Raw genomic sequence first — 26,534 nt, 5'->3', positions numbered from 1 at the left:
TCCCAGGGTTAGTACTTGGTTTATATGTAGTACATTTATCTTGACGGGAGTAGTTGGCTCGCCACCAGGCAGGATCACTATTCTGCGCTAGCACCCAAAAGCACTATTCTCGAGCTCTAGATTAACCAGTGTATCACAGCGTAGATGCCACCCACCTCTACCATCACCCATTAGGATGGAGAGGCAGCAGCTATGGGGGAAGGGCAGCCATAGTCAAAACAATACATAATGCAGTCACTTCTGAGGAGAGGCATGGAGCACACCACAGTGGCTCGACATTTGTTTGTTTACTGCAATACACACTAGCCAACTCCGTTTACCTCTAAAGCATTACGTTTAGATGCAGCAGCCATTTTCGGAGTAGGGAATCCACAGCTGCTACTGCACAGGGCATGGCATGCTATTACTGTTTTCTCTGGGACCAATGACATTGCAGGTGTTGGAGTTTGTAATTCCACAGCAAGGTGCATTGGAAGAGATGGTCTTTAGCAGGGCTTGTTTCTCCTGGGGCAATGTCAATGAACCTTCACTGCAATTCGTGTGCATTAGAAAAAACAATGAATACATATGAAATCCAGAAATGCACGCGCATGGCTGCGCCTTTAGCTGAATGTGAGGCTAGTTAGCTCTTAAAGGACATTTGTTTAAGCCTAGTTTTCCCACTTTACTAAGTATAACTCAAGACGGATTTTTTGTGTTTTGTCTTGGTTGAGAAAGTTTCCAGTTGGGTTTTCACAATTTGAAAATATGCAGCCAGAAACTTGACAAAAACCGGCTGTGGAATTTATATTATACCTGAGATAAATGAAAGAAAAAAAGACTGCAAAGCTCTCACAGGTTAGCTAGTGTTAGATGAATGTCACATACAGACACTCTCAAACAAGCAGCCTTTTGTACGAAATGCGGAAGGACACACTTTCTGTTTCTATTAAGCATCCCGAGGTGATTAGGGAACTAGTCCAAGGGTGTCCCCGGGAAAACATACGTTAATGGGATCCAATTGTGACACATGGAGAGTTATTTATTCACTCTGGGGTTATGGAGCAATCTTACAGTTGGACCCAAACCGAGCACCAAGTTCACCTCTTCAGCACTTGACGCTCAGGATAACGAGATAGGGAAGACAAAGGTTTACTCAATGAGGTGGTGTGGATTAGAAACTCTCAGGTAACAAAATGTATGCCCAGCTGTTTCTTTTGCTGTTAAAAAGACAAAAGTGCATTAATATACACACAAATATAAAACCACAAGTGTATACAGTGAAAAGCAACCCTCTCAAACCCTCCTAAGCCAGAAATCAATATAAATAATTCTGTTAGTTAATCCACATAAAACATCCTCTTATTATGTATGTCACTGAGTCACCGTGTAACAGTCATTCCTATTGTGCTTGTCGATGACAGCTTCCTCTGATTGTCTAAGTAGGGGCCTTCAAAGAAAGGGCACTACGCCTGGCGTTGCAGCGCAAAGCACTGCCGCCAGCAAGCCTAATTGTCGTTGTGTTGCCTCCCCCAAGTGGTACAGACCGGTGCACGAGCAGACTCCGGTCTGTGAACGCACTTCTAAGACACGCTTCCCAGAAACGGGAGAAGACTGGGGCGCCGCCACTGGCACGAGCCGCAGGAAACGCCAACGTGCACGCTCACAGCGTCACGCTCCTGCCCTCCCGCGTCTCTTCCAAGGCTGTTCTGCAGGATGACTTGTTTAGGACTTGTTACCCGGGTTTTATACAAATCACAGAGCACGTTGCATCAATACATTGTTCATTTTCTTTCTTAAAGCAAGGCATTGCTGATAATAGTAAATATACAAACCCTTTCGCGCGCAGTCCAGCATTAGAACGGGGAATAAAAAAATGTGGCAGATGGAAGAATCGACAGCTGGCGTGGTTGGTTTGCTGGAGCCCTGTATTAGTCGGGGATGCCGCCCTCTTCTTCGAGGCACAATGGTACCGGCCTCACCAGCTTTAGCTTCTGGTCCCTCAGCCCTTGCGGATACGCACACTTGGCATAGTTCCCCAGATTCCGGTTTCTTGGCACTTGCAGCATGGTAATCAGAGATTCCATCTCGCAGGTGCAGTTCCATGGGTTGTCATAAAGGCGCAGGTAGTTTAGACGAGGCATGGCAATGAACACTTCCTTGGACAGCACCTTAATCCGATTGTGCTGGAGTAATAATGTAGTGAGCTGTTTCAGGCCAGAAAAAGCAATGTTCTCGATTTTTGAGATTTCATTCTGCTGTAAATCAAGGCTTTTTAAGGTTTTATATTTGAAAAACATATTATCCTTCAGTTTGCGAATCCTGTTTCTCGCCAGTAGCATGTGTATTAAATCCTCGTGCCCCTCCAGAAGCACTGAGGTCAGCTTTCTCTCTTGGCAGTCCAAGTATTTTTCTTTCAGATACGTGCAAACGTCACAGGGGAGCCATGGCGTGTAGCGCTTGACCGTGCCTGAGGCCTTCCTGGACGTGCTGGCTGGCCATTGGTGTTCCCTGTCCCTCCTCGTCTTCCTGAATTGTACGGCCCTGCAGACCAGGATCAGCAGCAGTGCAAGGGCGAACACGCGCATCATGATATCCAGCTGGCCCGGCTCACGGCGCGTGATGGCTGCAGCAGCGCGAGCGTTGCTTTGAGCCCGAGTTCAGGCCGGCGAGGTGAGGGTGGGTCTGGAGCGATGAGCCGCAGCTGGGGTGTGAGGAGTCCCTGCGTAGGAGAGAAGTAGGACAGTAAGTCGAAGCAAGAAAACAAACATTCCCAACAGTTAATTGTGCATATCTGCTTCAACACGTGTGAACAACAAGCAGCCGCGGTTCGAGGGTTTTTTTGGCTGTGGAGGTCTTTTGCGCTCACCCATAGCCCCCATGATTTAATTCCAGCTGGCAGACCCTAGGCGATAAAGGTCTGCACAAACAAACGGAACTTGCACTCACCTTGCAAACAGTGCAGTTCACAAAAGGTGCTTGTGTATTTGACAGTGCTTAATTTGTAAAATATGAAGTGCGGGTGCTGAAATGTTTGTCGGAGGCCACACCTACTTTTCTATGGCTCCACCCACTCATCCACTGGCTCCGCCCACTTACTATATTAGCTTCACCCACATCGTCAACTGGCACTGCTAAACATCAGAAGTAATATATCTGATCTGAATTTCTGCAAGGGAGCCTTCCTCATAGTAAGGTTTTGATATGATATTCCCCAATCCCCTGCCCTATGAACATTTTGAGAAAGAGTAAATAAAAAGGGCATTTAAAGCACAATTTTTGAATACATTAGCTAAAATCACTAATGCATTGAAAAGGGACAATTTCAGTGCTGTATGTGCTGATTTGGGAAAAGGACAATAGTGGGGTAGGGTATGTCATTTTGAACAGAGTCTATGACTTCAAAGGTACAACTTTGACATAGCTCATGTGGCAAAATAAACCAACATTTTGTGAAAACACTCTGAACAGATAAACTGAATAAAATCATGCAATACACTTGAATGAGGTGGCGCTCTGTGCGACATTGTTGGCGCCCAAAGACCACCTCTCACACACGTATTCCCTCAGTATCACGCTTCAACACTGCCCTTCATTTGAACATTACGATTGGAAGCATGTGTGTTGCTGGGCCTCTGAGTTGAACACAGATAGGCACGTGGCTCATGGCTGAGGGTTACAACAGGCGTTGTAAGGAAGCCCCTAGTGACTAGTAGCTATACCAAGGAGAAGGGAGGGTATGTACTGACCAGTTCAGCACCCACCGGAAGGGTTACAGTTGAGTTAGAACATGCCAGTCGTTGAGAACAGAATAGACGTACTGTTCTACTAACAACTGAAAAGCATTGCCCTCTTCTGAGGGCATTCACAGTGTATTTTCCATCCTACAATGACCCTGGTCCACCCTCTACATAAACCTCAGAGAGCAATCAGTCAGGAAAAACCTACACAGCATGGTACCCGTTCTCTTTTCTGTAACAAAAACAAAACTGCCTTTCAAGAACAATTTCAGAACAATGCGAGGCCTGGATGGAGGCAACGCTCTGATCGATGGCCTACCTAACAAATACTGGTTTAAACCCAGTGGTTAGCTGTCTTGTTTATTGTAGACGACTCTTGACTCCCCGAGCTTGGGAGTTGATGTGTATCGGGGTCCACGTCGAACTGTTGCCCAGTTTCTACCATGACCGGGAGTTTGATTTCGCGTGAGGGATCTCGTCTAAATGGCACCCGGGCCGGAATGTCCTGCGAGCAAGTGCTGTGCTGGCCCTGCATTTCCATATGAGTGCTTGGAGAAGTTTGTCACATGTGGAGGGGAGTTCTAAAAATAAACTCGAGCAGACTGTGTGGGCCGGTGCGGTTTCTGGTTCCAGCTGAGTTGGCTGCACTGAACTTTACTGTCACTGCAGCAAGGGCGCAGTTTGGAAGTAAATTGGGTTTGATTCCCACGTCGGACAGTGGTTTGGGCATACACCTTTTTAAAATCCATGGATACAGGGCATCGACATGGCTGAAGACTTAGGTAAGATCTGATTTTTTGAAACCTTAATATCGATGCCATTTTGAGAATTTTTGTTCTGGTCTCTGGATTTCGAATGGATTAGAACTGTCAGGTTTCTCATTGTTCTGTAATGTTGAAGCTAGTCCCCCCTCACCTTAAACCAAGCTATAACCTGTGGATGTGCTACAGAAACGCCCTAACCCTTAGGTAGTTTGTCAGACTGCACTTTCAAACTGATAGCTTTACCATGGTAGACCTGTTCTGAGCTGCGTGCCTGATGGAAAGTTTTGCTGGCTTTTGAAATGCACTCAAAATAATTGCCTTACTGTAATTTTACAGCCAATCGTTGATACCTGCATTCTCACGTTTGCGCTGCTATGCTTTGATGCATGAGAGTGGAACATACTGTGTTTTGGGAGCGAGCAGTAAAGGGGTATACAGTAAAGGCTGGCGAGTCGTTTAATCTGGCCTACTTTCATTTGAACTGGCCTAGTTTTTAAGCAACTGCAGTGAAATGTGAAACATGATCCATACTTGTGTCTATGTGTCTAAGTCTTGGGAAGGGAAAGGGCTGCTCTAATGTACGAGAGAGATTTTACTGTCATCACATACCAAATAGTGATGGATTAAGCAAAGGAAAGAGCATGTACCTCCTAAAATCGAAGGTTGTTTACTTTTGTTCTTTCTAATTACGGAGTAAATAATTTAGGCGGGTGTATTATTGATTCCTTATTTTTTTTAAATAAAACTAGAATGTAATGTGTTGATGGACCAAGATCTTAGTATCTCCATCGGTACGCCGCTGCCCACAGCCCCAAACCCAAATAACACACAGACACCAGTTATTGGAATGAAGAAGCTGCAGGTTTATTTCTTATACAAATAAAAGGTGGGTTATCTTACAGGCGATCCCGTCCTCCCCGCAACCCCTCGTTGCAAGGTGCCTGAAGTTTTAGCCAAAGAAACACCAGCGGCTATAACCCGGTGTTGAACCTGGGAGGATAACTCCTCCCGCCAGTGGACCTATCATCCACCCGCTCCGCCCTCTGAACAAGGGAGAGTTAACTCACACCTTCCCCAGCCAGGCAGAGCTCTATATGGCAAGCCCCCGGTTGCTCAGGTTTACAACCGCCCTAAAGACTAACGGGGCGCCGTCGTACCCCAAGTTCCCAAGAAGGACCCCTTGGTACATGTATGACTTATGCACGGTGCGCTTTGCACTGGAGGCTTCAGGTCCTGTTCCTGCGCCTTTCCTGTTTTTGGGATCACCCTGTAACTCTCCTGCAACAAGAGACAAACATTAATACATCAATACTGTCCCCCTCCCCACTTCCCCCCTTTTCAGCGGGTGAGCGGTAGGGAGGGGAGATGAAAAGGGGATCTAGAGTCCGGGCGGGGAGGGGCTGCCTACGGCCGGACTGCTGGCGGGGAGCAGCCAGAGATGCGACCTATCTAAGGAGGGGGGCAGCAGTAAAGAGGGCGTGTGATAGGAGGGGCCACCCTTATTAAGCCTCCCCTGGCCCCACCCCCTATCCAGCCTCCTAGCTCGCGCCAACCCCCCCCCCCCCCAGGATGGGCTGCCCACGGAAATACTACGGGGCCTGCCCTCCTACGGGGTCCCCTGCAGGGACCTCGGGCATCCTGCATTGCTCCTGTATGGAATCTGCAACCACCTCTTGCTGATCTGGGATGATTGCGCATGCTTTGCTGGCTAGAAGCCCTTTTGTTTTGGGAGCTTGGCTGGTTGCTCCACCCTGTACTGTGGGTCATCGACGTCACTTCTTTTTGTAAGAGAAAATGGATGCCAGTAAACAACTGAAGGTGCGAAGGATACCTTTTTTATGTTCAAAACATTTGTTGAGGGTATCCTTCATCCTGCTATGCATGCTCGTGGAAATTGTGCATGCAGTGTATCGCTTACTGTAACATGAATAGTCTGATTTTAAATCAAATAGTAGAGCCTATGTGTTCTCTCACTCCTATTTTTTAGCCAGGCTATGTCAAATTAAGCTGAGCGGTTTTGCTAGCTAAACGGTAAGGATTTTTTTCAAAGCTGACAGATCTTTCTGTATCTGTGCTTGACCTTCTAAGGAGCTCGGGGTTAATGGCTTTTCCTATCTTGTGCAGTTAAGTTATAGGTGCGCATACATTCTACTTTATGTTGCCTGTGGACCATGCAATGCAATAGGTCTCGCCTTTGCAAAGATTAAGCTATTGGTATTGTAAATTACAATGCTATTTATTTATCTGTTTTCAAAAGCAACACATAAATAAAAAGTTTGACATTTACAATGCCAATAGCTCTAACTTTTGCAAAGGCGAGACCGTTGCATTGTAAATGCTTGTTTATGTCTCCTATGCTCATTAATGCGGAAGCCACTGCAAGATAGAATATATTAGAAAAAGTAACCCTTGACAGATGTACGGATATTGATTCTACAAATGCGGTTAAGTAGATTTTGGTTTTAGGCTCTTTAAAGTGAGTGAGTGTGTGTGCGCGCGTGCGTGCGTGTGTGTGTGCCTGTGTGTGTGGGTGTTATCTTGACATCTTTCTTGATCCCAGGACGCACAAAGCCCTGTGGAGGTGAAGGATACGAATGTCTGACTAAATATCGAAATTAAAAATATCGACATACAAAAATATCGGGACAAAAATATCGAAGTCAAAAATATCGGAATCCTATCCCTAACAAGGTAAGTACAAAAATATCGGAAAAATAATATCGTAGTACAAAAATATCGAAATAAAAAATATCGTTTTTTAAAATGTATTAATAATGATGTTCAAATAATTATAAAATACATATAATGTTACAAATATTAAATAAAAATATTAAAACATAATTTAAAAATTAAAACTAATACATATACATTTAAAATAAATTAAAAAATTAATAATTTAATGTAATTTTATATTTTGTAATTTCATTTAATTGATTTAATTTAAATTTATTTAATTTTTACCCTGTACGACTGTACCCCAAAAACCCCAAACTGACCCAGAACCCTAAAAATACCCCTTTACCCATGAACTGAAAACTGACCCTGAACCCTAAAAATACCCCTTTACCCAAAAACTGAAAACTGACCCTGAACCCTAAAAATACCCCTTTACCCAAAAACTGAAAACTGACCCTGAACCCTAAAAATACCCCTTTACCCAAAAACTGAAAACTGACCCTGAACCCAAAAAATACCCCTTTACCCATGAACTGAAAACTGACCCTGAACCCTAAAAATACCCATGTACCCATGAACTGAAAACTGACCCTGAACCCAAAAAATACCCCTTTACCCATGAACTGAAAACTGACCCTGAACCCTAAAAATACCCCTGTACCCATGAACTGAAAACTGACCCTGAACCCTAAAAATACCCCTGTACCCATGAACTGAAAACTGACCCTGAACCCTAAAAATACCCCTGTACCCATGAACTGAAAACTGACCCTGAACCCTAAAAATACCCCTGTACCCATGAACTGAAAACTGACCCTGAACCCTAAAAATACCCCTGTACCCAAAATTAATTAATATTATTTAATTACCAATTAATTATTAATTAACAATAACAATAAAGTAAATATATTAGCACATTTGCTGTAATTAATCTAATTTAAATATTAATATTATTTTGCACAATTAATTAATTAAGAATAACAATAAATTATATATAAAAATTACTATAATTAATTTAATTACATAATTAATAATAATTAATTACCAACTAATGAATCATTATAAATATGAAAAAAATTATAATAATTAATTAAGTAATTAATAGAAATTAATTACCAATTAATTATTAATTAAAATATATACAAACATATATCAATTAATTAATTATTATTAAATTACTTCCCACCCTATTCCCCTATAAACCCATAACCCGCTACAGAACATATTTATCAATTAATAAATTAATTAAAAATAATTTAAAATTAATTCTCAATTAATTAATTAATAATTCCTAATAATTAATAATTAATTTAACATAATTAAATTACTTCCCACCCTATTCCCCTATAAACCCACAACCCGCTACAGTAGTAAAACACAATATTTAATAAAATTACATTAAAAAAAATAATAAAACATAATTAATACAATATAATATACACTACATTTATTTAAAAATAGATATTAGTAACATCAAAGTTATTAATTTCGATATTATTAACATCGATATTTACAACTTCGATATTACTGATATCATACCAATATCGATATTTAGACTGTCGATATTACTTACCTTCGATATTTTTGTATATCGATATTTAAACTTCGATATTTTTGCTTATCGATATTTAAAAATCGATATTTTGTCTGTGTACCGAAGGATACAGGTCCACCTGGTTGCCATGTGGACGGATTAATCAAAGCGGTACAAATGAATGGGGGCAAATGTATTTCTTCAGTGAACTGGGACTCTTACAGAATTCATCTTTTATTGGTTTGTGAGTGTGTTTGTCAATTATACTCTAGTTTTTCTTACGTCTTTTGTTCTTTTTTTGTTTTTTAAATGATTTATTATTCTTATCTAAAGCTAATGATTTGCTTCCTCATTTGGAAAACAGTGATGGAGCCATTTGAAATCATTCGTGACATTTGAAAGAATGTTTTTTAAATATTTTGTGGGTACTTTATTGTAAAAAAAATTGCTAGTTTTGAGGAATTCATTTGTATCAATTTACGTTGTTTTTGGTGCACCTGGCAATAGAAAGAATAAAGATGTGTACTACTTATGTCGAGCAGATCTCCAAGGACCTCAGGTAGGTGTTAAATTTCAAATGTGACAAAACATTTAGGGGCAGATTTACAAGCCCCCTGCGACTCTTTTACGATGCCGCAGTTGCGTCACTTATGTGACGCAGCAGCGGCTCCAAAGATGCACCATGGTGCGGGGTATTTACAACATGACGCATCTCCCAGATGCGCCACGTTGTAAAGCCCTGCGCCAGAAGGAGGCGTTCTATCGCAAGGGGGGGGAGGGGCATTACGGTGCAGGAACGCCTCCCAAAAGTGGCTGAGTGAAATCTACAAGATTTCACTCAGTCACTTTTGGGCCCACGCTGCGTCAAAACCCTGCGCCTGCTTGAACCAGGCGTAAGGATTGACGCAGCATTGTGGAGATAGGGCCCCCCAGAGCATTGCTGGATCTGCGTCGCGCTTGCGATGCAAATCCAGCAATGCGCCGCTGTTACGGCACAGATGCATGACGCATCTGTGCCGTTTTTTCCCCATGGTGCGCTGCATTTACAATGCGGCACATCCAGGGTGGCGGAATTGCGGCGCACAATAACTGGCGCATCCGTGCTGATATGCAGGGATGCACTAGTTATTGTAAATCTGCCCCTTATTGTACAAGGGATGACGTAATTACGGAATGTTGTGCCAATGGTGAAACTGTGGAATGTACAGATGTCTGTTGGCTTGCAGGATGCTTACCTGCATGTACTGATCTATTTGTGTCATCAGAGAATCCTGCATTGAAATCAAGGGGTGCATGTTATAATTTAATTTAAAAAAAATCGGGCAATGTAGATAGCCACCTAATCACTCATGACAGAAGAAACAACCTCTGGGTAGAACGACTGATGGTCGAATACGACATATTTATTCCTGCGGCTTCAAACAATAGAAAGTCTAATGTATCCAATATATAAATGTGTATTTAAAAAAGAAGCAAAAGTCAGTTGTAAACTTCAAAAGGCGAGAGGAATCTGGCCTGAATACGAGGTTTAACAAGACTTTCTTGGATTTTCAGGTTCACATGCTCAAAGCTTTAAAAAAAACATGTTTCTCTATAAACTGACAGGGAAAGGATAGAGGTTTTTGACAACAGCTAAAATTAAGAACAAAAAACAGCGTGGAAGAACTCTGGGGCATATTTACAAGAGAAAGTAAGTTAAATCAGAAACACAAAAGTCAAATACGTCCGAATCCTGATAGCATTTTCTTAAATGTAACCGTGACTTTGCCCAATGCCTCACCACCTACATGTGGCTTGTGCGGTGGCCGGCCATTTATTAACCGGAAATGCAGTCAAATCGACTTAACTGTGCTCCACTTGGGGTAGGATCAAATGAGGCGTGGAACCATAATACGTCCCAACCTTCAACCGAAACCTTCAGGTCAACCGCATATCCTTTTCTCCCAGCGCGTCCTGCTCTTGCTGTATCGAGAATGTCAATGCCTGCTTGTTGGCCAAACTACACGTCTGTCATCTAGCAATAGTTAAACAAAGAGCGTATTAACTAAGTCCCAACCCAAACTAAATGCTGAATCAACTATCTGTTTTAATGTATTTATTAATAGATTACAAGGCCTACCAATAATTAAAGGTAGAAGACATAACTTTGGCATTATTATCCGAAGGTGATAAGGCACGGTGGCCATATTGAAAAGACATATTTTTAACAACCTAATATATAGGATTTTAATAATTGAACTCAATCTTAAAAATATCATGTGCAGGCACGAAAAATGAAATAGATAAGTTAAGTATAACAGTATTGGACTTCTGGATTAAAGGTTAGGTGCTGACGTAACAAGAGGATATTGCATTAGCATATAATATTGCATTAACATATATTCTCCTCATATGTTGAATGTAGTAGTCAGTTCAAGTTCTGAAGTTGTTGTTTTCTCTGCTGGATAGATTGTGTGCCACTTGGTTTGCTTTTTCCCATATTAAAAGAAGCCCCAAGGTTTAAAGGTTTGCCAAACCCTTTCAAAACATGGCCTCCTTTCTGCCAAACCTTCATCAACCATATCCCAATATGTGTAGATTCTTGTTCCCATTAGTGTGGCAGTGTTACCCTCCCTGCAAGAAGAAAAGGAGATATGAGATTCCCCGTGGGATTGTAGAGTGGGTAAATAAGGGCTTCTCCTGGGAATCCCAAGAGTGTTTGGTGTGATCTTGTAAAATAATATTACCAAGAAGCAGATCACAGTGATCACAGTGACATAGTTAGTGCCACAGATCCATCGCATCACAGCCTGGCATGCAATAGAGTGATGGCAGAGCTGCAGGTATCACCAGCAAATGTGAAGCCAAAGTGCAGCCAAAGTTCTTTAGACACAAAAGTAGTAATATAATATGGCGATGATCATATTAAATCAATCATTGAGGCATACTTAAACAATCCCCCGAAATAGGTGTAAGTAAGAACAAAGGAATACCATAAAGGAAAAAAGTAATAGACTATATCAAAGCATAATATATTGTACTGGAAGGGAATCTTTTCACTTCAAAAGCTAGCTTGACACCACACACACTTGCACGATTGCAGGCAGCCAATAGTACACCAGTGCGAAAGAAAAAAGAAACAGTATTATTTATTTATTTTATTTATAAAGTTTTATATAGCCCGAAATGTAAGCAGATAAGGTGTTGTTCTGCACTATCCATTTGAGGCAACACAGCATAACAACTTTGGTTGATGTGCTGCATTTTACCACTTTTAATACATTTCCTGCAAAAAGTAGCCTTGGCACAAAATTGTTAAAAAAAAAAAAAGCCCCACATTGCACTATGTGAGTGAGCCCCAACCTTTCCAAGCATGTTTGAGACCCCCCCCCCTTCCAGGAATTTAAAGAAAAATATAGCCAAATTGTGACTTTTCCAGCATGTTTGATGAAATAATTTAGATAGAAAGCCGTAGAATTTATCTACAAACAGTTCTGGAAGAAAACTGATGAATGATTCCAACACTTCATGGTTTTCCAAAATACACAAAATAATTCTCTGCTGTAGAAAAGTATGTAAGTGCCTGAAAATAAACCATGTGCCAGATAATAAAAAATGGATGCACAGTTGGCAAATAGTTGTTTGTAGGATATGCAGTGCCTTTTGGCTCCAGTGTGTTCCACTGAATAAATATGCATAAAAGGTTTAATGCTGAGGCAAATATCACCAGTTTGTACCAGTCATAAATATAAAGCAGCCAGGTAAATAGCGTGTTAAGTCTGCATTCTGTAGCACACATAGAAAGAGGAGAGTACCTCTCATTGTTTTTGTGCAGGAAAGGGACTCTTCTCACCCAAACACAATCACCCCTACAATGCAGACACCCATGCACCATGGAGCAAGGGTGCCTGCGTTGGTGCATGGCAGCCGATTGTGCACCAGCACAGGTGAAAAGGACAGGGATGCGTTGTATCTCACAAAAACGGCGCATTCTGCCCTTTTCTTTTGACGCATGCCAGCACAGCAAGATTCCTTGCAGTGCTGCCCTGCTCCAAAACCTCACAAATGAGCCCCAAGATACTTTGTCAGATGTATACATACTAACACTCCTTTGTACACAAGTAGTTTGAATGTTGTGAAAGACTATTATTCATGATCGTTCTCTTATTATTCCACTCAGTACTAGTAAGGTTCCTTGGCTCTTAGCATCAGTAAAAAAAACTTTGAGACTCATCTACAAATAAATGACGCAGTGCGGCGCAGCAAGCCATTTTGATGCACCAAGCTGTGTCATTTTAAAAGCACAGGGATGCTTCATATGAACTACAATATTACACATCTATGTGCTTTCCCCTGCTCTGGCACACAATTGGCCACCATGAGCCGCGCAGGCACCCTTGAGTCATGTTGCAAATGTGCTTGTGTTGCGGGGATGATTGCTTCCCTGCACATAAACGATAATTAATGGCATTTTCCTCTTTCTATGCAGCAAGCAGGGGCGCAACTAGGTCTTAATTTCGGGGGGGGCTAACATGGCAGGTGAAGGGGCGTGGCTAATGTTAATCAATGGGGCGGAGCTAAAATGGCAGATAATCAGGATCGGTTAATGCTCAGTCTATGACATATATTAGTTCTGCTAACTCTTGTGGATCCATAAGATCAGATCAGATCAGATTGAACCATCTACTGCTTCCCCCCATCATAAGCAGGAGCCAGGATCCAGAACACAAGAAATAAACCACCAGCATTATAAAGGGACCTGCAGAGCTAATGAGAGCTGCCAGCATAAAATATATTATAGAAATGGTCTCCTATCTTGCACACTTCCTCATCAAATCACACGACTAAGCACGGATTCCCATGGCTCAATAACTGCACCTTGGTATTCATCATGAACTACATGGAGATGCTTTTCACAGAGGCTTAAATAAAGACAACACTCTTCCAACCACACACCCACTAGGTGTAACCTGCTACATGCATGGATAAGTGCTCAGCATCGCACAAATGTATGACAACATGCCATCACAATGCATGTCTTTGCAACGCGGTTGTAATAACTCAACAACTCAAGTGCTGTTACAACACAATACCATTACAATGCAAACTCTTACCACGCATATGCCTTTACAACAAAAGCATATGCGTGGTGAAAGTTTGTTTTAAAATATAACTATGTTACAGTATAAACGCTACATATATATATGTATATAGGTTTATATATCCCTGTAAATGGGTTCTTTTTTTTGTAACATGTATATATATATATATATATATATATATATATATATATATATATATATATATATATATATATATATACACACACACACACACACACACACACACCCACATTTCCTTAAAACCCTACAAGCCTTCAACTCATACCAACCCTAAAATTGCCCCCCTGGCACCCCAAAGCCTATACCTACCCTGAACCCTAAAATTAACCCAAAACCCATACCCACACTGAACCCCAAAATTACTCCTGGCACCCTAAACCCCATTACCACCCTGAACTCTGAAATTACCCCCTGACACCCCAAAACCCATACCCACCCTGAACCCTAAAATTACCCCTGGCACCCCAAAACCCATACCCACCTGAACCCTAAAATTACCCCTGGCACCCCAAAACCCATACCCGCAGTGATCCCTAAAATTACACCCTTGCCCCCCAAACCCATACTCACCCTGAATCTTAAAATTACCACTAGCACACCAAAACACATACCCACGCTGAACCCTAAAATTAACCCCCTCACACCCTAAAACCCATACCCGCCCTGAGCCCTAAAATTACACCTGGTACCCCAAAACCCATACCCATCCTGATCCCTAAAATTACCCCCCCAGGCACCCCAAAACCCTTACCCACCCCACACCCTAAAATTACCCCCTGGGACCCCTAAACCCATTACCACCCTGAACCCTAAAATCACCCCCCTGGAGCCCCAAAACCCATACCCGCCCTGAACCCTAAAATTACCCCTGGCACCCCAAACCCCATACCCACCCTGAACCCTAAAATTACCCCTGGCACCCCAAAACCCATACCCGCAGTGATCCCTAAAATTACACCCTTGCCCCCCAAAACCCATACTCACCCTGAATCCTAAAATTACCCCTGGCACACCAAAACACATACCCACGCTGAACCCTAAAATTAACCCCCTCATACCCTAAAACCCATACCCGCCCTGAACCCTAAAATTACCCCTGGCACCCCAAAACCCATACCCATCCTGATTCCTAAAATTATCCCCCCCCCCCCGGCACCCCAAAACCCATACCCACCCCACACCCTAAAATTACCCCCTGGCACCCCAAAATCCATTACCACCCTGAACCCTAAAATCAACCCCCTGGAGCCCCAAAACCCATACCCGCCCTGAACCCTAAAATTACCCCTGGCACCCCAAAACCCATACCCACCCTGAACCCTAAAATTACCCCTGGCACCCCAAAACCCATACTCGCAGTGATCCCTAAAATTACACCCTTGCCCCCCAAAACCCATACTCACCCTGAATCCTAAAATTACCCCTGGCACACCAAAACACATACCCACGCTGAACCCTAAAATTAACCCCCCTCACACCCTAAAGCCCATACCAGCCCTGAACCCTAAAATGACCCCTGGCACCCCAGAAACCATACCCATGCTGAACCATAAATTACCCTCTTGCCCCCCAAAACCCATACCCACTCTGAACCTTAAAATTACCCCAGGCACCCCAAAACCCATACCCATGCTGAACCATACATTCCCCTCTGGCACCCCATAACCCATATCCACCCTGAACCCTAAAATAGCCCCCTGACATTCCAAAACCCATACCTGCCCTAAACCCTAAAATTACCCCTGGCACTATAAAACACATACCCACGCTGAACCCTAAAATTAATCCCATGGCACCCCAAAACCCACACCCACCCTGAACCTTAAAATTACCCCTGGCACCCCAAAACCCATACCCATGCTGAACCATAAATTCCCCCCGGCATCCCATAACCCATACCAACCCTGAACCATAATTCCCCCCTGAAACCCCATACCCACCCTTAACACTAAAATTGCCCCCGACACCCCAAAACCCACACCTGCCCTGAACCCTAAAATTACCCTGGCACACCAAAACACATACCCACGCTGAACCCTAAAATGTTCCCTGGCACCCCATAACCCATACCCACCCTGAACCCTAAAATAGCCCCCTGACATCCCAAAACCCACACCTGCCCTGAACCATAAAATTACCCCTGGCACACCAAAACACATACCCACGCTGAACCCTAAAATGTCCCCTGGCACCCCAAAACCCATACTCACCTTGAACCCTAAAATTGCCCCCTGGAACCCCAAAACCCATACCCGCTCAGAACCCTAAAATTACCCCCTGGCACCCCAATCCGTAACCCACCCTGAACCATAAAAGTAGTCACTGGCACCCTAAAACCCACACCCACCCTGAACTCTAAAATGACCCACTACCACCACAAAAAAAAAATGAACACTACAAACTTACACTACATTTGCATATTTGGAGGGGACTGTCCTCTTTGACGTTTCTATGTATGTAAGTCAAGAACAACATTCAAAGTAACCTAGACATGCAGGCAGTAGGTAATGCTGTACTGAAAAATGCATTAAAGTTACTGGGACTTACATAAATAAAAAACTGCTGCCTGCTCCTCTGATACTATACTGTGGAGGCTGGCTGATCAGCAGCACTGTGTCCTGGCATCCAGTCCCTCGAAGGTCTCAGAGTAGATAGGTGGGGGTCAAATGGCTCCTGGATTCTCCTTGCCTGGGCCTCCTCTGCTTCTTCCCTGGTGCCCTTGGATGCGAAAATAGAAAGATCCATGGCCCTGTTCACCATTTATCTGGTGAGCAGCGCCTTGGATGTGAATTCCATCCAAGTACACAGACAGCAGGGGCAAAGGGATGGCCAGTGCAGGTGATGCTTTTCCTTTGTAAATTAATTCCTGCTGGCGTCATAGCCCAGGGGTTGCTGTCTGCGCACTTGTATGAAATACACATCTATACAAGTGCACAGACAGCACCCCATGGGCTATGACGCCAGCAGAAATTCCTTTACAAAGGAAAAGCATCACCTTAACTGGCCAGCCCTTTCCCCCTGCTGTGCACTTCACACCCCATGCTCACAAGCGATCAAGTGCTTAGGTGAAATCCCTGCCTTCAGGCAAGGATTTCACCTCGCGGTGCCACGTAAAGGAAAACAAGAGGTGGGGGCAGGAGGTCACTCACTGAAGCAGAGGCTGGCTGGCTCGGGCTGCTGGGCCTCTCAGAAAGCATTAAAAAAATCATTCTCCGATTGGATGCTATCTTGCACCATTTCAGTGCGTGTAATCTTAGCCCGGGCAGAGGAGGCGACGGGGGGGACTGAAGCCCGGTGAGCCCAATGGGTGTTGCGCGCCTGGCAGCAAGCATAGAAAGAGGAAAAAACTAGGGGGCATATTATCAAAGGGGTTTATCTCCGCTTTTTTGGCTTTAAAAGCCAAGAAAGCGGAGATAAAATTATCTCCCTATTACCAAGCTGTCGCTAACACCAGTTAGCGACAGCTAGTAGGAGATAGCGACCATCTTGGGCCCCACTTTGCATGTCAGTGATATTTATCACTAATGACATGCAAAGTGGGAGTGCCAAGATGTTAGCGACTGAAAACAGTTGCTAAAATCGCTATCTCCTATTACCAACTTTTGGAGATATTCGTGCTAAGCGCGAATATCTCCAAAAGCTAACACCTGCCCTGAGCAGTTCTTAGCCATGTTATCCAATGGGAGGTGGATAACATGGCTAAGAGCATTAGCTCGGTAATGCATGAATATCGCTGACTTTTCAGCGATATTCATGCATTGCAGCGATTTTTATCGCATTTGCGATAAACCTTGGTAATACCAAGGTTTATTTGCGGTACAAATCGCCGCAGCTCAGCGGTAAATTGCTTTGTAATATGCCCCTAGTAGAACTAAAAGTATTTCTCCTTTTTGCAGCACTCCTATGCCTCCCCTGGGGAGGCGTAGGATTCTGTCACATTCCCAGCTTTACAAAACTTTGTAAATCTGGGAGTATGTCAGGTTCCATGGAACAGCCACAGCAACACGCATGGAATAACCCTTTCACACAGAGTAATGTGTGAAAGGGGTCCATATTTACGAGGCCATAAAAAGTCACAGAGTATGACTTTACGTGGCTTTGTAAATATGGGTTGGCACACTGCACAGTCGGTGCGTCAAAAACAGTGGCGCACCGGCGGCGCAATGGCTTTGAAAATTAGGCCCTTTGTGACGTTCACTCTTTCTCTCTCTCTCGGGTATCTGCCCTTTAGGAGGCAGCATCCAATACTACTTCATTGCTTCATTGGGTTTTTGAAATATTATTATTAGGTAGGCATCTGCTTTAAATGTGAAAAAGGAATGTATTCAATCAACAGAGAAAACCCGAGTGATATGTTTGGTGGGCGGACTTATTACACCACTGACGTGAACAAGCATTGACAACACCAATAGGTCATGTTTGTTTTTTCAGTCATTGGTCGGACCTATTGGCTTTGCCCATGCTTGTAACCACTGTTAGCACCATAGCCACAGGATGAGGGGGCTGCAGTGCTGCCTATGGTGTTTGCCTGCAGAGAGCAATGGGGTCATAAACTAAACGAGCACCAATCTGATGAGATCGTTATGCAGCAAATGCGAAGACAGAAGATGCGTTTTTTAGATTCGAATTAAAAGTGCACATTACGCTGTAGCCCTGTCATACAATTACGTGAAAACGGATTGCGGTAAATGAGCGCGCGCCCCTCCCTAATACGAGTCGGGCTGCTTTAATAACGGCTTTAATCGCCAGCACTGCTAATCAGAACAAAACAATCACGAATGCAAACAAGGGCAATGAAGTACAAAAATAGAACAATCAACTGCAGGGTGTACCGGCGACATCTGAGCCTGCTTTTAGGATTAACTAATCGCCAAAGGAAGCGAGTGTTTGAAAGTTCATTAAGTCAAGTAATGCCTGGCAACCAACCGCACAGCTGGAAGTGATGTTGCAGTTAGGTTCTATCACCGTCATCACCTTTATTGTTTTAATTCAAGACCTATGGGGCAAAGACATAAAGTGTATAGTGCATAAACTATAACAACGGAAGGGACAGGAATGTCAAAAAGTCGGAAATATGTTTAAGCATGTATTACACAAGGGTGATCTAAAGATCTACAAAATGCTACATGGCCCGTCACCAGGGGCGGCTAGTGACATTTGAAAGTGGTGCGCCGTAAACTAATTTGCATATTGCACCGCAGCGAGCGAGTGCAGCAAGCGAGCCGGAACCACCTTGCATCCATCCATACATCATTCATGCATCCACCCATCCATCCCCCCACCCACTCATCCAGAGGCGCAACTAGAGCCACATTTTGGGGGGGGCTAAGAAAAAATTTCGGGGGGGCTGAACTTTAATCAGTAGGCAGAGTGGAGCGCAGAGTCGAGCTGCAGGGGCTCTCACAAGGGCTGAAACAATAACAATGCCTAATTAACATTCAAATGGTCTTTAAACGACCTGTAAAACGTTCGGGTGCGGCTGTGTGTGTGCCCGGGACCTGTCTCATCCCGGGCTGCCACAGACGACGGGGGGGGGGGGCTGAAGCCCGGTGAGTTCAATGGGTGTTGCGCGCCTGCACTCATCCATCCTGCATCCATCCTGCATCCATCATTCATAAAGGGGTGGGGATCGTGGGGAATAAACATTGCATGTAACACTGACAAACACAAATGTTGCAGAAGGGCAGCAAAACGAGTGTAAATGAGGGCAGCAAAACGAGTCTAATTGACGGCAGAAGGGCAGCAAAACGAGTTGCAGAAGGGCAGCAAAACGAGTGTAAATGAGGGCAGAAGGGCAGCAAAGCGAGTTGCAGAAGGGCAGCAAAACGAGTGTAAATGAGGGCAGAAGAGCAGCAAAACGAGTTGCAGAAGGGCAGCAAAACGAGTATAAATGAGGGCAGAAGGGCAGCAAAACGAGTTGCAGAAGGGCAGCAAAACGAGTGTAAATGAGGGCAGAAGGGCAGCAAAACGAGTCTAAATAAGGGCAGCAAAACGAATCATTAGCAGTTAGATTGCCGACAAGGCTACACTCATTTGTAGCAGCGCGCCTGTTGGACAGGCCACGTGAAGGGCTTGCTCCCTCCCCGCATGACAGGGCCCGAGCCCCGGCCCTCCAGGTGTTACCCACAGAAGCAACCCGCACCCCGTCTCATACGGGACTCCTGCCCCCGGACATCTCTGCATCATGGGGCCGAATCACTACCGGCTCCCTCGCCCGGCCCGGCCGCCATCTTGGACACTGCACCACGAGGCCGCGTGGCCTCAGATCGACCCTAACCCTGGGCCTGGCCAGGCCCCGACATCCCGGCACCACTATCCACCCAGGAGGTGAACGGCCCACTTGGCAGGTCAATGGGAGAAAGAAGTGTCGATGGCTCTCCCCCGCCCGGTGCCGATCACCCCCAGCTCCCCCGGGCGCTGGCTCCACCCCCCTGCTGGGTGTCTGGACTCCCTCATCCCGGACCTCCCGACCTCCAAGTGCGAGGGTCCGGACATCAAAGGGCGCCAGACCTATAACTGGGGCAGCTCCAGAGCAGGAAGGCAGTTGTATCCTGGAGTCGAGAGACGCAGTGAAGAACTCATCCTTGACGGACTACTGGCGCTGCCGTAGTCCTGCCTTGCGAACTATTGTCTTGCCTGCTGGCGCTGCCGCAACCTTCTGAAACCTTCATCCTCGTCGGGACCTGCTGGCGTTGCCGCGGACCGTTGTAACCACCACCTTCTCGGGACCTGCTGGCTCCGCCACGGCCCGACCATCTAGAACGCCGAGCTCGAGGATTGTGAGCTATCCATCTTATCATCGCATCTACCAGATTGGTATCAAGACTGTCCCGCTACCCCCTTTTCCCATCCCAGAGACTAGAACAGAGGGGACCCCTGAGTCCAGACCTCCTTGTACCATTCTACCGTACTTAAAGGTTGCTTATAAAGAACGTTAAACCTTATCTTTGTGTGGTGTACATCTGTGGGGGGGAAGTTACTCGTCTGTACGATCGCTGGAGACGGCTCTCCCCGGAGAACTCTCCCCTTGTCCTCGGCCGACCCTCCAGGTCCGTCTAACATTGGTGGCCAGCGGCACGATCCGAATCAACGCGTAATCGTACAGAGAGTAGCTCACCCCATGACGAAACCACAATGACAACCAAAGAAAGCGGATCCACCGAGAAATTCCAGATGGAGAAATTGGAAGAATACAGCCATCGTAAGTTGAAACAATTCTGCATTGAACTAGGCATCGCTACCACCGGTCTGAGTACTAAAGACGATTTCAAGCACGCCATTGAGTCATGGGCAGAAACCGGGGCCGTCAGACCCTCGGAACAAAATGTTGCAGCATCAGAGAGGAACACCACGGCTCCCGAGGAGCGAAGAACGGGTCTCTCGTAGGAAGAGATCCAAGAGAGAGAAAGAAGAAGACTACATGAGTTAGAAATGGCCCGACTCAAAATGGACGGTGAACTCAAATTAGCCGAACAAAAACTGAACCTAGAACATCTGCGGCTCCGAGAAGAATGGGAAGAAAAACAGAGACAAAGAGAACTCGAAGAAAAGAGACTAGCGTATGAACACGAGCGCAAGCTAGCAGAAATAGACTTACGTAAGCAGAACAAAGAATTGGGGGTGCCCGAGCAACCGCGCACCCCAGGAGCGACAGAAAAGAAAGTACACATCCCCAAGGATGTCGTTCGAGAGTATTTCCGAGATGACGACATACAACAGTGGTTCAAGGCCTACGAGATCGCCATGACCTCTCACCGGATCGATCGAAGTGACTGGGGAGCCGGTCTATGGGGGAGGTTCGTCAATGAGGGCCGCGATGCCCTGTTACAGCTCCCAGACCACCTGATGACCTCCTATGACCAAATGAAGGCTACCCTCCTCACCCGATATGGGCTCACACCCGAAATGTACCGCCAGAGGTTCCGAGACTGCACCCGGATCCCGGGTACAACCTGGGTGGAGTATGTAAACTATTTCAGCCGAGCCTTCGAGGGTTGGATCAAGGGAAGCAATGTAACGACCTACGAACAACTTTTTAATCTCATGGTGTGGGAGCACCTCTCTAACAACTGCTTCGTCGAGCTCAGGCAGCACCTCCTCGACAGTAAATTGACTGATCCACGGCAGCTCGCCGCCGAGGCTGACCGGTGGGAGATTACCCGAGTAGGCCGGAATGGGCCGCACGAACAGAACCGGAACAACCAAGGTCAGCACCGTCCCCGAGGAGGAGGAGGCCAGGGACGAGGACGAGACACCGCCCCGGCCGCTCCCGCTGCCAGCACACCGCCCCCGGCCAACCGGGGCAACCCCCCGGCGCGCCCGGGGTACAGAGCCAATGTCACGTGTCACCGATGCCAGCGAGTCGGCCACTACGCAAATGACCCGAACTGTCCACAGAACCAGACTCCGAGACCCCGCCAGATGGCTGCCGCCGCCCTGGGGGAAGAACAAATCTCTGAGAACAAGAGGAGTGCGAGCAAGAACACCAGGAGTGGGAACCAGCCGCCATGGTTCTAGCATGCCTAGGGGGAAGAGACCTGGTCCCGCGGGCCCCCCTACCCGCCAACACCAGAAAATATAGTCAGTGGGTGAACATTAATGGGCGCCAGGCCGAAGCCCTACGTGACACAGGGGCCAGTGTGACCGCCGTCCGCTGTCACCTGGTGACCCCAGAACAGATCCTGCCGAACATTCTCTGCCCTGTCCGTTCAGCCGACAACTCGGAGAGTCTATGTCGGATGGCCTGCGTCCCCTTCGAGTGGGGAGGAGTCTCCGGCATGTTGAAGGTGACGGTCCGAGATGATGCCCCCGTGGACTGTCTCCTGGGGAATGATCTTGAGAGTTCCCCGTGGGCCGCCGTAGAGAGAAGAGAGCACCTGGGGATGTTGGGCCTCCCGGACTGGGCATGCATAACCACCTGGTCCATGGCCGCCCGTGCCATCCCCCGACCTGAAGAACCAGAATGGCCGGCACCTCCTCCCCCGATCGCTCCAGTAGAAGACACCGACCGTGCCGTCCCCCCAGAGCAAACCCCCGAAGGGCTCGCTCAGCTCCAGGACCTTCCCGACCTGGCTCAGTGGCGTCAGGAAGGGGGGCCCACCCAGGAACAGTTCCGTCAAGAGCAGAAGACCTGTCCCTCCCTCGAGGGACTCTGCCAGCAAGCCCTCGCCCAGAGCGCAGGGGATACCTCCGGAGCCCATTGGATCTATTGGGATAACGACCTGTTGCACAGTGAACAGAGAATCGCGGAGTTAGGGGCTAGTCGAGTGTTAGTGGTGCCCCACCGCTTTAGAGACTTCTTGCTAAACCTGGCCCACGATGTCCCCCTGGCTGGTCACCTGGGTCAGGACAAAACCTACAGTCGCCTGGTGACCCACTTTTTTTGGCCCAAGATGAGAAACGACGTACTCAACCACTGCCGGTCCTGCCCCACGTGCCAGGCCAGCGGGAAGAGCGGCCGCAAACTTAAAGCACCTCTGCAACCTTTCCCTGTTGTCACCACCCCGTTCGAGAGGGTGGGAATAGACATTGTGGGGCCCCTGGACCCCCGTACAGCACAAGGACATCGGTTCATCCTAGTACTGGTGGACCACGCCACCCGCTACCCCGAGGCTGTTCCCCTGCGAACTGTGACAGCCCCGGTGGTCGGCCGGGCCTTGATGGGGATCTTCTCCCGGGTGGGCTTTCCCCGAGAAGTCGTCAGCGACCGAGGCACAAACTTTATTTCAAAATATATGAAATCCCTCTGGCAACAGTGCGAGGTCACCTACCGATTCACGACCCCCTATCACCCTCAAGGAAACGGACTAGTCGAGCGGTTCAACCGCACGCTCAAAGGGATGATTGGGGGGTTGGAAGAGCCCCTCCGTCGCCAGTGGGATGTGCTACTGCCGTGCCTCCTCTTTGCATATCGAGAAGTCCCCCAGAAGTCCCTCTGCTTCAGCCCGTTCGAACGCTTATACGGACACCCTGTGCGAGGGCCCCTCAGCCTAGTCAAAGAAGGTTGGGAGATGCCCCCCCTAAAGAACCCTCCAGATGTCTTCAAGTACCTCCTAACCCTACGCAATCAGACCAGGCGATTCAGAGAAATGGCAAAAGCGAACCTTGAGGCCAGTCAAGAGGACATGAAAAAGTGGTACGATCAAAATGCCTCCTCCATCGAATTCGAACCTGGCCAACAAGTGTGGGTGATGTCCCCCACCGAACCATGCGCCTTGCAGGACAAGTGGACAGGGCCCTTCAAAGTGGTCGAGCGCAAGAGCCCCGTCACCTATCTCATCGATATGGAATCTTCACGGAACCCCCTCCGGGTCCTCCATGCCAATAGACTCAAACCCCACTTTGTGCGCTCGGAGCTCAGCCTCCTGATGGCTACAGACAGCGGAGCCGAAGAAGACTCCGAACCCCTCCCTGATCTCCTAAGGACTCGGGAGAAAGATGGTTCTGTGGACGGGGTCCGACTCTCAGAGGCCCTCACCCCGGAACAGCGCCAAGGCTGACGAGACCTCGTGCTGCAGTTTGCAACTCTGTTTTTCCTCACCCCAGGGGTCACCCCCTGGTGCTTGCACGACGTGGACACTGGGGACAGTCCCCCTATCCAACATCGGGCCTACCGCGTACCAGATCGGGTACGGGCCTGCATCCAAGAGGAGATGTCCAAGATGCTCACGCTCGGGGTCATCGAGCCCTCAGACAGCCCCAGGGCCAGCCCAGTGGTACTGGTCCCCAAAGCTGCCGCCCCCGGCACCACTCCCGAGCTCCGATACTGCGTCGACTACCGGGGCTTGAACGCTGTCACCAGAACCGACGCTCATCCCATCCCCCGAGCGGATGAACTGATCGACCGCATGGGAGCTGCCCGCTACCTCAGCATCTTCGACCTGACAGCGGGCTACTGGCAGATCGGTCTCACACCCCGGGCCCAAGAACGATCCGCCTTTTCCACCCCTGATGGCCACTACCACTTCAAGGTCATGCCATTCGGCATGAAGAATGCCCCAGCTACTTTTCAGCGACTAGTGAACCAGGTCCTGGCGGGACTCGAGGAATTCAGCGCCGCCTACCTGGACGATATCGCTGTGTACAGCCGCCACTGGTCCAACCACCTCCACCACCTCCGAGAGGTCCTGCAGGCCCTCAAACGAGCCGGCCTCACGATCAAGGCCAGCAAATGCCAAATTGGTCAGGGGTCCGTGACCTATCTCGGGCACCAGGTGGGAAGCGGTCTGGTGGCCCCTCTTCAACTCAAGATCGCTGCCATCCAGTCCTGGCAGCCCCCCATCACACAGACCGAGGTCCGCGCCTTCTTGGGGCTCACAGGCTACTACCGGCGGTTCGTGAGGGACTATGGCAGCATTGTGGGGCCCCTCACGGAACTCACGTCCAAAAAGAAGGTCAACTGGACCCCAGACTGTCAAGCGGCCTTCGAGAAGCTGAAGGCCGCCATGTGCTCTGCCCCTGTGCTCCAGGCCCCCGACTACAGTCGGGAATTCATCGTCCAAACGGATGCCTCCGACCATGGCATTGGAGCAGTCCTTTCCCAGTTGAACCCCGAAGGACTTGACCAACCAGTGGCCTTCATCAGCAGACGTCTCCTGGCCCGAGACCAACGCTGGAGCACCATCGAGAGGGAGGCCTTCGCAGTGGTGTGGGCCCTCAAAAAGCTCCGGCCTTATCTCTTCGGTACCCACTTCCGGGTGCAGACAGATCATCGGCCCCTGCAGTGGCTAATGCAGATGCGGGGGGAAAACCCAAAACTATTGTGTTGGTCCATCTCCCTGCAGGGGATGGACTTCACTGTGGAACATCGACCTGGGCAAGACCACGCCAACGCAGATGGCCTGTCACGCTTTTTCCGCCTCGACGAGGAGAGCCCCCAAGAGGATGGGCGACTCTCCCCGCCTTCAGCTGGGGGGGACGCATGTTGGACAGGCCACGTGAAGGGCTTGCTCCCTCCCCGCATGACAGGGCCCGAGCCCCGGCTCTCCAGGTGTTACCCACAGAAGCAACCCGCACCCCGTCTCATACGGGACTCCTGCCCCCGGACATCTCTGCATCATGGGGCCGAATCACTACCGGCTCCCTCGCCCGGCCCGGCCGCCATCTTGGACACTGCACCACGAGGCCGCGTGGCCTCAGATCGACCCTAAACCTGGGCCTGGCCAGGCCCCGACATCCCGGCACCACTATCCACCCAGGAGGTGAACGGCCCACTTGGCAGGTCAATGGGAGAAAGAAGTGTAGATGGCTCTCCCCCGCCCGGTGCCGATCACCCCCAGCTCCCCCGGGCGCTGGCTCCACCCCCCTGCTGGGTGTCTGGACTCCCTCATCCCGGACCTCCCGACCTCCAAGTGCGAGGGTCCGGACATCAAAGGGCGCCAGACCTATAACTGGGGCAGCTCCAGAGCAGGAAGGCAGTTGTATCCTGGAGTCGAGAGACGCAGTGAAGAACTCATCCTTGACGGACTACTGGCGCTGCCGTAGTCCTGCCTTGCGAACTATTGTCTTGCCTGCTGGCGCTGCCGCAACCTTCTGAAACCTTCATCCTCGTCGGGACCTGCTGGCGTTGCCGCGGACCGTTGTAACCACCACCTTCTCAGGACCTGCTGGCTCCGCCGCGGCCCAACCATCTAGAACGCCGAGCTCGAGGATTGTGAGCTATCCATCTTATCATCGCATCTACCAGATTGGTATCAAGACTGTCCCGCTACCCCCTTTTCCCATCCCAGAGACTAGAACC

At 47.7% G+C, this 26,534-nt stretch overlaps 1 pseudogene; it reads right to left on the bottom strand.

The window, feature by feature from the left end:
- Window positions 1–1,734: 1,734 nt before the first annotated feature.
- On the bottom strand, window positions 1,735–2,567 carry LOC147732781 (leucine-rich repeat-containing protein 17 pseudogene; annotated as a pseudogene).
- Between the last annotated feature and the right edge of the window lie 23,967 nt (window positions 2,568–26,534).

This window comes from Lissotriton vulgaris, chromosome 2_1 (assembly GCF_964263255.1).
Source record: "Lissotriton vulgaris chromosome 2_1, aLisVul1.2, whole genome shotgun sequence".
Lineage (NCBI taxonomy): Eukaryota > Metazoa > Chordata > Amphibia > Caudata > Salamandridae > Lissotriton > Lissotriton vulgaris.
This window is presented reverse-complemented; position numbering and strand designations above follow the sequence as displayed.